The following is a 10,717-nucleotide window of genomic DNA, read 5'->3' on the forward strand; positions in this document are numbered from 1 at the left end:
TTTTCATAGTTATTGTGGAGATAAGGCAGAACTGCCTGCAGTGTTGCCCCAGAAGTAAATCATCCTCTTTGATGTATGATTTTTGAGAAAATACCTGAGATACTGATTTTGAGAAAATATCAGAGATAATCTAAATGTTCTTCAACCAAATGTCTATAGTACTTGTACTGGGAATTTATTTCTTGGTATGCCAAATTGGCGTCATCTACCAACTACTAATGAACTATAAATAATATCTCCAGGAAAGGTGACAGAATAAGTCATATCAACTTTTGTCTACACATTCGAACAAACAGAAGCCAAATTTGGAGGAGGTAAATATGGAGTGAATACATTCACAAATGAAAGAGTACTTCCTTGCTATACACAGACTTTACCAATAGCACAGTTTATTGAATAGCTAATAATCTCCATAACATTTGCAGGTACAAGAAGCCATGGTGACAGCTAAGCCTATCTTTGTGATGACACAGGAAATTGGCTACTCAGATACTGCCTTTATTTATTCAACAGTGATTTACTGTTCCTATAAAGTACAAACTTTTGTGGTGCGTTCCTTGCATGAACTTATACTCCCATACAAAAAGATCATGGTCCCACCTTTAACTACTGTCTTCATCTGTTTGTGCTACTATAACAAGAAACCTAAGAGTGGGCAGTCTATCTTTTAAAAAATAGAAATTTATTTCTCACAGATCTGGAGGCTGGGAAGTGCAAGATAAAGGTGCCAGCGGGTTCAGTGACTGGTGAAGTCCTGTTCCTTATAGATGGTGCCAAGTAGCTGTCATCACATAGCAGAAGGGATTTAAAGAAATGCAAACTCCTTTCATCAAGCCCACTTACAAAAGCATCTAATCCCATTCATGAGAGCAAAGCCTGCATGACCCAATCATCTCCTAAAAGCCACACTTCTTAGTACTGTTATATTGGAGATTAAGTTCAAACATGAATTTTAGAAGGGATAAAAACATTCCAACCATGGCACTCTTCCGCTGGATCCCCAATTAAATTAAATTAATTAATTAATTGCATTAATTAATCCAAAATCAATTAATGAGTCCAAAGTCTCATCTACACGTCATCTAAATCAGTTACAGGTGAGACTCAAAGCTTTGTGTCATTCATATAAGGCAAATTGCTATCTAGCTGAGAGCCTGTTAAATCAAACAAGTTGTGTGCTTCCAAAATACAACAGAGGAACAGGCATAGGATAGCCATTTCCATTCCAAAAAGAAGAAATTGGAAAAAGAAGGAAATAATAGATCCCTATAAAGGTCAAAACTCAACAGGGCAAATATTAAATCTCAAGGTCTGAGAATAATCTTTTTTAACTCCAGTGCCCCATCTTCTGGGTTGGACCTCCACATCCCTAGGAGTTCCATCCCCAGGGCTTTGCTGAGAATAGCACATGACACAGCTCATACTGGTTGGAGTCTTGTGCCTTCAATCTCTCCCAGGCTGGAGTTGCTGGCTGGTGGCTCTACAGTTTTGAAATTTTGTGAGTGGCCCTTCCCTCATGGTTTCAAGAAGCATTGCCCTACTAAGGGCTCTCTGTGGCATCTTTGGAATCTAGGTGAAGGTAGCCATGCCTGCACAGCTCGTGTACCCTGTGAGCATGCAGAATCAGCACCGTGTGAACACTACCTCAGTTCATGGTCTCTATATCCCTGGGCCCACTTGAGCTACAACTTGGGCAACCAAGGAGCCCTGTACCAGACTGCAGGGAGCAGAGACTTAAGGCAGTCCTGGGAATTGATCTCTGAGGTTCTATAAACTCCCTGAGCCCCTCTCTTATAATAATTCTGCCCTAAAAGTCCCAGCACTCTGGGCCTGTGATGAGACTGGCAGTCCCAAAAATCTCTAGAAGGCCTTCCAGGGCTTCCCTCTATTCATACTAATCTTCTTATCTGTGGGCTGTTTGGATACAACCTTGGTTTACTTTCCTTAACACATTCTTTTAGACTTTACATGGCCAGGCTGAGAGTTTTCCAAATCTTAATATTCTGCTTTCCTTTTTCTTTTAAATTCTGTCTTTAACTTACTTCTCTCTTGAATTTTACAATAAGCAGTTGAGAGAAGCCATGTAGTTCGCTGAATACTTTGCTCAGAGATTTCTTCTACTGAATATCCTAGTTTATTGCTCTTAAATTCGGCCTTCCACAAAACATGAATGAGAGAATGTGCTCTCTTTCCAGGTCCACAAGGGGGCGTAGTTTTAAGGGCAAGAACTTCCTAGTGCCATGCCCTCCTCCCATCTCTCTCCATCTGGGAGATTTAACGGTTTATGTTTAAATTTTGTGGGCGTGGGAAGAAACTAAGAGTCACTCCAGCGGAAGTTCTAAGGAACTCCTTTCATTGGCCTGGGGTCTTAGAGAAGGTGGGGCTCCCTCCCAGCTTAAAAGTCCCCTTCTTTCACACTCCTTCAGACTCCATGTTTGGGTCCCCTTCCACGAACACTCCCTTTGTGGAAGCCATCTTTCTCTCTTCTGGATATCCCCTCTGGGATCCCCTTCCACACTGTCTTGTGGAAGCCTGTTTTCCCCTCTTAAACTCCATCTCTCTCTCTATTCTCTTCCACTCATTGTGGGAGATGCTTTTCTTTCCTAGATTCCATCTTTCTGGATTCTCTCACTTAGTGTGAGAGTTAGCTGTTTCTTTCTCTCTCCTTCTCCTGTTTCTCTCTCTCTTTAAATAAATCACTTTCTACAAACACTTTTGAGTCTGGCATTTACTGGGCACTGCGCCATGGTCCCCTTTCTCATTCTTGAGAGGGCAGGAGACCAAGAACCTGGAGAAACGTCCTCTCAGGGGAGTTGAGGGCACCCTGAACCCCTGAACCCCAATATTAAATTAGGACATGGACACAATTCAGCCAACTTCTTTGCCACTTTGTAAGGATGGTCTTTCCTCCAGTTTCCAGCAAAATATCCCTCATTTTCATTTAAAACACCATGTGAATGATCTTTACTGTCCATATTTCTACCAATGTTCTGTTCACAACCACTTAGGTATCTCTAAGACTGAGGCTTTTTCTGCCCTTCTCCTTTCCTTCTGAGCCCTCATCGAATCACACTTCATGCTCTGTTAATGGCAATGCAGACTCTTTCCAGCATTTACTTCGAAACTGTTTCAGCCTCTACCCATTACCATGTTCCAAAGCCACATCCACATTTTTAGGTATTTGTTATAACAACAGCATCATTTTTCTTGTATCAATTTCTTTCTTCGTCAATTTCTTCTGTTCTAATAAAATACTCAAGACTGGGTATTTTATGAAGAATGATATATACCAGATTTCCATATTGATGGACATATATTACATAGGATAATCACCCAGTACATATTATATAATTCATTAATTTGTATAAATAAGTGAACAGATAAGATCAAAAACTAGGAATATATATGCAAACATATAATTCTTTATAAATATATAGTTGACCCCTGAACAACATAAGTTTGAACTGCACAGGTCCACTTACACATGGATTTTCTTCCACCTCTGCCACCCTTGAGATAGTAAGACCAACCCTTCTTCTTCCTCCATCTCCTCAACCTACTCAATGTGAAGATGATGAGGATAAAGATTTTTTTTTTTTAGTTAAAAAAAATTGTATAGAAGGAGTCTCACTATGTTTCCCAGGCTGGTCTTGAACTCCAGGCCTCAAGCAATTTTCCCATCTCAGTCTCCCAAAGTGCTGGGATTACAGATGTGAGCCATTGTGCCCAGCTTGAAGGTCTTTATGAAGACTCACTTCTGCTTAATGAATAGTAAATATATTTTCTCTTCCTTATAACTCTCTAACATTTTCTTTTCTCTAGATTACTTTATTATAGGAATATAGTATATAATACATACAACATACAAAATATGTGTTAATCAGTTGTTTAGGTTATCCGTAAGGCTTCTGATCAACAACAGGCTACTAGGTAAGTTTCTGAAAGGTCAAAATTAAACATAAATTTTTGACTGTGTGGAGGGTCAGCATTTTTAACCCCTATATTGTTCAAGGGTCAACCATGTATGTGTAACTGTGTGTGTGTGTGTGTGCGTGCGTGTGTGTGTGTGTGTGTGCACATATATAATCTCAACCCTGTATACATAGTACTAATTATAGTTTTAACATTGCACAAGATATAATCCAGAATATTCTCATCACTCCCCTAAAAAATCCCACCTTTTATTCAAAAGCTGTCACTCCTCACTCCTTCTCCTCACAGGCTCTGGTGACCATTAATCTACTTCTTTCTCTATGGAGATTTACATATTCTGGATATTTCATATAAATGAAATCACAACACATGGCCTTTTATTCTGCCTTCTTTCACATAGTATAATATTTGGAAATGTCCATGTTGTAGCACGTATCAATACGTCATTTCTTTTTATGGATGAATAATGTTGCATGGTTGCCACGTTTTGCTGGTTCATTTATCAGTTGATTGACATTTGAGTTGTTTCCACCTTTTGGCTATCATGAATAGTGCTTCTATGAACATTTACGTACAAGTTTTTGTGTGAACATATGTTTTCCATTCTCTTGACTATATACCTTGGAGTGATATTTCTGGGCTGTATGATAACACTATGTTTATCTTGTGAGAAACTGACAAAATGTTTTCCAAAGCAGTTGAATTATTTTACATTTTTACGCAACATGTATGAGAGTTTTGATTTCTCCACATCCTTGTCAATACTTGTTCATCTTTTTCATTATAGTCATCCTAGTGGGTAGGAAATGGTATCTTATTGTGGTTTTGATTTGTATCTATCTAGTAACTAATAACTTTGAGCATCTTTTCATGAGCTTATTGGTCACTTACATGTATTTTTTGGACCTACGGCTATTCAAATTATTTTCCCCACTTTTAATTGGGATATTTGTCTTTTTATTGTCAAAGTGAAAGAATTATTTGTATAAAGTTAGCAGATATATGTGTTGCAAGTATTTTCCCCATTCTGTGTAGGTTTTTTTCCCACTATCTTGATGTTGTCCTTTAAAAAACAAAAATTTTTAATTGTGATGAAGTCCAATTTAGCTATTATTTCTTTTGTTGCTTGTATTTTAGATGTCACATCTGAAAAAAAATTACCTAATCGAAGTCACAAAATTTTCCTCTAGACATTTTAGAGTTTTGCTCTTATGCTAAGGTCTTTGATACTGGGTTATAAATAATGGGGGTGGAGGAGTGACTAGATATGTAAGTTTAAAAAGATTGGTCATGTGTTGGTAACTGTCGAAACTGGATGATATATGCACAGAGGTTCTTTACACTATTCTAATCTTTACGTATTTGACACTTTAAATATATAAAAATTAGAAAAATTAAAAATGAACAAGGTACAACACCCCTATTTTACAGCTTTGGAATAAGAATGTAAATGACTTGTGTTTACTTTTCCTATGTAGAAACACTTTCCCAGTATATCTCAGAATATGTATATATTTTTCTACTCCTAAATTATGAAAAACAAATAGTCAAAAAAATCAAGAAAACAAGAGACAAGCATTTCAATCCTCCTATACGATGTGGAGCTTAACAGTCAACATCAGGACAGAACTGAACAAAAGAAATCACTGTTGTCAAGTTGAAAGCAAGAGCTGGGAATGCTGACATGGGAGTCAAGGGTTAAGGTTGACATTTTCAGGAACCAGAAGAGGAGCACATTAGAGAGAGGTAGTTCTCATCTGGTCACTCTTACTTGTAGTTGTGCATTCCTGGCTCTGACTGTTGCAAACCGTGAGTCATTTTCACAAATAATATGAATATTAATGAGCTCATTTCCATAACATATCTTATACAAATCCTATCAATGGCGGTCTAAGAAATAAGTTTAGAACCAAAGCAAGTCCTTAAATTAGTAATTTTGACATACCATTCTATGTGTTACTATTAGCCTTGCTAGAAGATCTAAGTGTTGTATTATTTGAATACTACTTAAACATGTTCTCTGTCATTCCCCAGAAATGTGCTATGGTCGAGTTTTTTGTAAATACTTAAACAGAAAAGAATGCACATAGAAAAAGATGTTATTGTGCAATATTACAACAGGAATTCAGAAATCGATCTAAAATCTCTATTGACAAAAGCATTATTAATTTAAATGACAAAATCCAAATCAATATCAAGCAAACAAGATGTTTGCATCATTAAAAAATGAGATTAATGAAGCAACATATATCCTAATGCTTAATGTAGTTTGTGGACATATTCTTAACAAATTTGTCCAGCATCTTTGAAAAATACATGAAACTTTTCTGGACTGGAATATTTGTGAAAATTGACAATGGAAAGATGAAAAAAGACCAAGACTGTAAATAGGCAATTAATGCTTTGTGAGTTTTAAAATTTTACCTTAAGAAAGATAACTTCTAATTATTAAATACATGTGGCATTTCAATTATTTAACTGGCTTTTGCACTTATTTCATATAAGTGTTATTTTCTTTAATGTTTCTATCATTTTGAATTTCCATCCCACGTGGAGATCATTTTTATGTTACTGAAAGATACAATGCTGTGAAATCCATGCTTTTATTATTATATTTTATATAAAAACTCTTAAATTTTTATATGAAAATGGTTCATAATTTATTGTTACCACTCATAAGCACAGGAAAAAATATTATGAAAAATGGAAAAAACTTATTATTTTAAGACTGTCTGAGAATTTCCAGGAATTTTTATTTCTAGTTCCAGAATCCTAAAAATTACGATGTCAGGAATTTGGAAATATTACCTAAATTCTACTTAGAGAGTGAAAAGTTGTTGGATGAAGTCTAGCAGCCTGGAAGAAGGAGGCTACTGTGCTTCAGAAGGCAGTGACCAGAGCTAGGAAGCTTTTAAAAATTACTAGTAATCACTCAGATTCAGTTAATGGAACTTTTCCTCAGAGAGACCCAGGAATTCAGCAGGGAAGGAGACTTGGTAAACAATCATACTTCCTGTATTTTATGAATCGGCACTCAAAACACTATTTGGTCATTACAGGGAAGGATGACTCCTAAAAGGACAGTTGGGGACAGCTGATTTGGAAAGCATTCAAGTTCCAAAAGGAAGAATTACATGAACCCTGGCCACTCACCCAACAAGAGAGAAGGGGTAACTCAATCACTATTGTATAGGGAGTGTCCAGCTGTTCTTGACTATCTGGACAATCTCATAGAAGGAAATAGAAACAGTTCCAAATGGATACAAGAAACAACTAGGTATAATTATCATGTTAATTCTTTAAGAAAGGTTGAAAATTACTTGTTCTGATTGGTAAAATTCATCTGTCTGAATGAGAAGTTGAGATCTTTGTATCCTTCCAAAGTTATTATTCTACAGATCTTAAAGAGCAGAAGTTGAAGTTTCATTTACTTTAGGCAACTACAGGCATCTATTAAGATCTTTTACCTGTGCTACGATCAAATATGAAATAAATTCATACAGATAAACAAGATGATCTTGCAATTTAAATTGAAATAAATACTGAACTTAGTTAAGAGTGTCTCTTCTCATTCTGTGTGTGTGTGTGTGCACGCGTGTGCATGCGTGCGTGTGTGGGTGTGAGAGAGAGAGATGGAGTCTCACTCTGTTGCCCAGGCTGGAGTACAGTGGCATGATCTCAGCTCACTGCAACCTCCGCCTCCCAGGTTCAAGTGATTCTCCTGCCTTGGCCTCCCAAGTAGTTGGGATTACAGGTGCATGCCACCACACCCAGCTAACTTTTTATATTTTTTGTAGAGATGGGGTTTCACCATGTTGGCCAGGCTGGTCTGGAACTCCTGATCTCAAGTGATCAACTTGGCCTCCACAGTGCTGGGATTACAAGCATGAGCCACCATGTCTGGCCTCTCTTCTCATTCTTAGGGCATTAGTGGTAGAGGGTTGGGGGTGAGACAGTGTGTGTGCACACGAGTGTGAATGTGAATGTGCGTGTGTTTGCAGGGGTAGGCAATATGCGAGGTAGGGAAGACGTGACGTTATATATTTATGTCAGTAGCACATATTAGATAAATTCTTGCTGATGAACATGAAGCGATTCTTAAGAACATGAAAGATTTATTACACCTTCCAAGAGAGGGCAGTTCTTTCTCTATTAGCCAATATATTGAGGCTCAGTGCCTATTTCACGGATGCAGCTGACTTTTTGCAAATTTAAAACAAGCTTGGACAAGCTTCTTTGTTTACAAATGATTTTCAGAGTCAAAGGAGAATGCTGTACTCACAAATTTGCTTCCTTGAAATAGAAGAACATTTCCATTTATTTTCCACATGAAAAGTTTTGACAATTGAATTGAGGTGAATTGACTTTGACAATTTTTCTGTTTGGCTTTTAATACTTACTGTTCTTTTAAAGAGAAACTTAAAGATCATTTAAGTGTATTATACTATTTTGAAATTGTATAGCATTTAACTAAAAACCTGAAAGCAATAATGCTTTTCAAGAATGGAAAAGAGGCATAATAGTCCATTAGAAGTGGGTTATTTGTATCATTAAGGAGAATTGTTATGTGCTTTTGAATGAGAAAAAACACTGAAGAAACAGAATTTGATGGTGAATGAACATTTGGCTAATAGTTATGCAGCATACATTCAAGGAGAAATAAAGATATATGTATGTGACTAATAGACAAAAGAATTTGAAACATAAGTTGCATATACCATTAAGGTACAATTATTCCTGGAAAACCCATAAGAGGATTTTGTATCCACTTATATCATCATATTAATACCCATTTTTTCAAAGCTATCAATTTTGAAATATAATATGCTATTTCCTCTAGTATTAAAAAGTTAAATTGCTGCCACTGAAGGATTTATACACCTGCCAGATGCTGCACAATTCTTCAGTCAAAATACAAGTATCTCAATCACAACACATATGTACTTCCTCTTCTGTACTATGAACTGCAATTTCATCTTCATCCTCAGCCAACCATGAGACTTGAAACATAGCCTGCCAATTAAATGGAAATGTACAGAATTGTGCCAGGTTGCAGACTGCTGACAGTTAGGCGTGGGTGTACCTAACATCCTTTTAGACACATACACACAAGTGATACTTCCTGTCTTCATTTCTCTCTAATTGTTGAATTAAAGCAACAATGAAAATTCTCAAAAATTAGCTTTAAATATGAAATAATAGGAAGGTCTAAAGAACTCCATACAGGTGAAACCATCTCATATGGGTGAGATTACAGGTTTTTATTTTCTAGATTGAAAAATGAACATATCACTTACATTAAAACTCTCAGTGGTCACTTTCTAGGAGCAGAGAAAAATATTCTTTTGATAGCCTCAAAAAGAAAATAACTAAATTAGCTTATTATCTCAATCTTTTTCGTATTATCTTAAAAGCCCTGAAGAAGGAAATCTCTCTCCTCTCTCTCTCTCACTCACACACACTCACACACACACACACACACACACACAAACACCCCTACACATACTCAGTAAGATGATCAAAGGCAGCGCAGTTCTGCACTGCAAAATTAAGACTTTTTTGTGACATTTATTTGTCCCCTGGATTTGAGTGTTACCAAGAGACCATCTTTCCAGATTAATTTTTGCTTAGCAGGTTCCAAATTTTATCATGCGTTCTCATATTTCACAGTATCTGAACACTAAGCCTCTAGAAATTCTCTTTCAGCCTCTAATTTGTGGCTTCTAATCTGCTGCAGTTTGGGAAATCAAATAATGCATCTTGCTATAATTGTATCCAATATCAGATAAAAGGGAATATGTCTGGAATGGGGGCCTAGAGGGGCCTCAGATGACCTTCTGATGAACTTGATAATAGTTCTTCATATAGCTTTGGAAAATCACTTAAACTCTCTAAATTTCAGTTTTTTCTTTTGTAAAATATGGAGTTGAACTTGGTGGTCTTTAAGCTCCTTAATAGCTCTGGGACCTGTTTTGGTTCTCAATGGCAATATTTTTGTTGTTATTTTATGATTCTTGTTTCTTTTCTTAGTTTGCTGAATAAGGGACCTTTTGAAGTGTTACTGTGTTTTATTCTTGCAATTATTTAGTGGCAAGGTCTTTTCTAAGAATTCAAGTAGAAAATGATACTCAACAGATAGGTTATATTATTATATATAATCCTGTTGTGGCATTTTAAGACATTCTGTAGGTGTCAATGTAAAGATTTACAATAACATATTTGTATCATCCCACCAAGTCACATTTTATCATTAATAAATATCTGATGCTTGAATGAGTGAATGAACATGTAACAGACTAGGTCAGGTGGTATCATGCATCAATCAGAGAATGGAATTTAAATTTTAATGACTTTTCCATCATTCTTCATTTGCTTTTTGTTTCTTTGGTTGTTTCATTTACAAAAAGGTATCTGCCTCTTCCAAATTTATAAGTAAATGATATTTTTCAGTCTATATGGACACAGAGTAATGATTTTGATAGAAATGATTCTTCATTAATATATTTGTTATTTGGTTTTCCTCCCATAACTTATATTGTAACTGAAATAAGCCATTCTGATATATATATATACACACACATATATGAATGAGGAAATGACTAGCAATGATTAGTGTTTATTAAAAGGATTTTTTTTTATTAAGTAGCTGTGTGCAGTGAACCTAATTTCTTTCTTTTTACAACTTCCCTTCTATTACAAGCTGTTAAGTTCAGAGCCTAGATCAGCTAAACAGCACACTCAGTAACAGTAAATGAAATGCTGTGAGTTTACATCAGACTAATTA

Source organism: Cebus imitator, unplaced genomic scaffold, assembly GCF_001604975.1.
Source record: "Cebus imitator isolate Cc_AM_T3 unplaced genomic scaffold, Cebus_imitator-1.0 Scaffold275, whole genome shotgun sequence".
NCBI lineage: Eukaryota > Metazoa > Chordata > Mammalia > Primates > Cebidae > Cebus > Cebus imitator.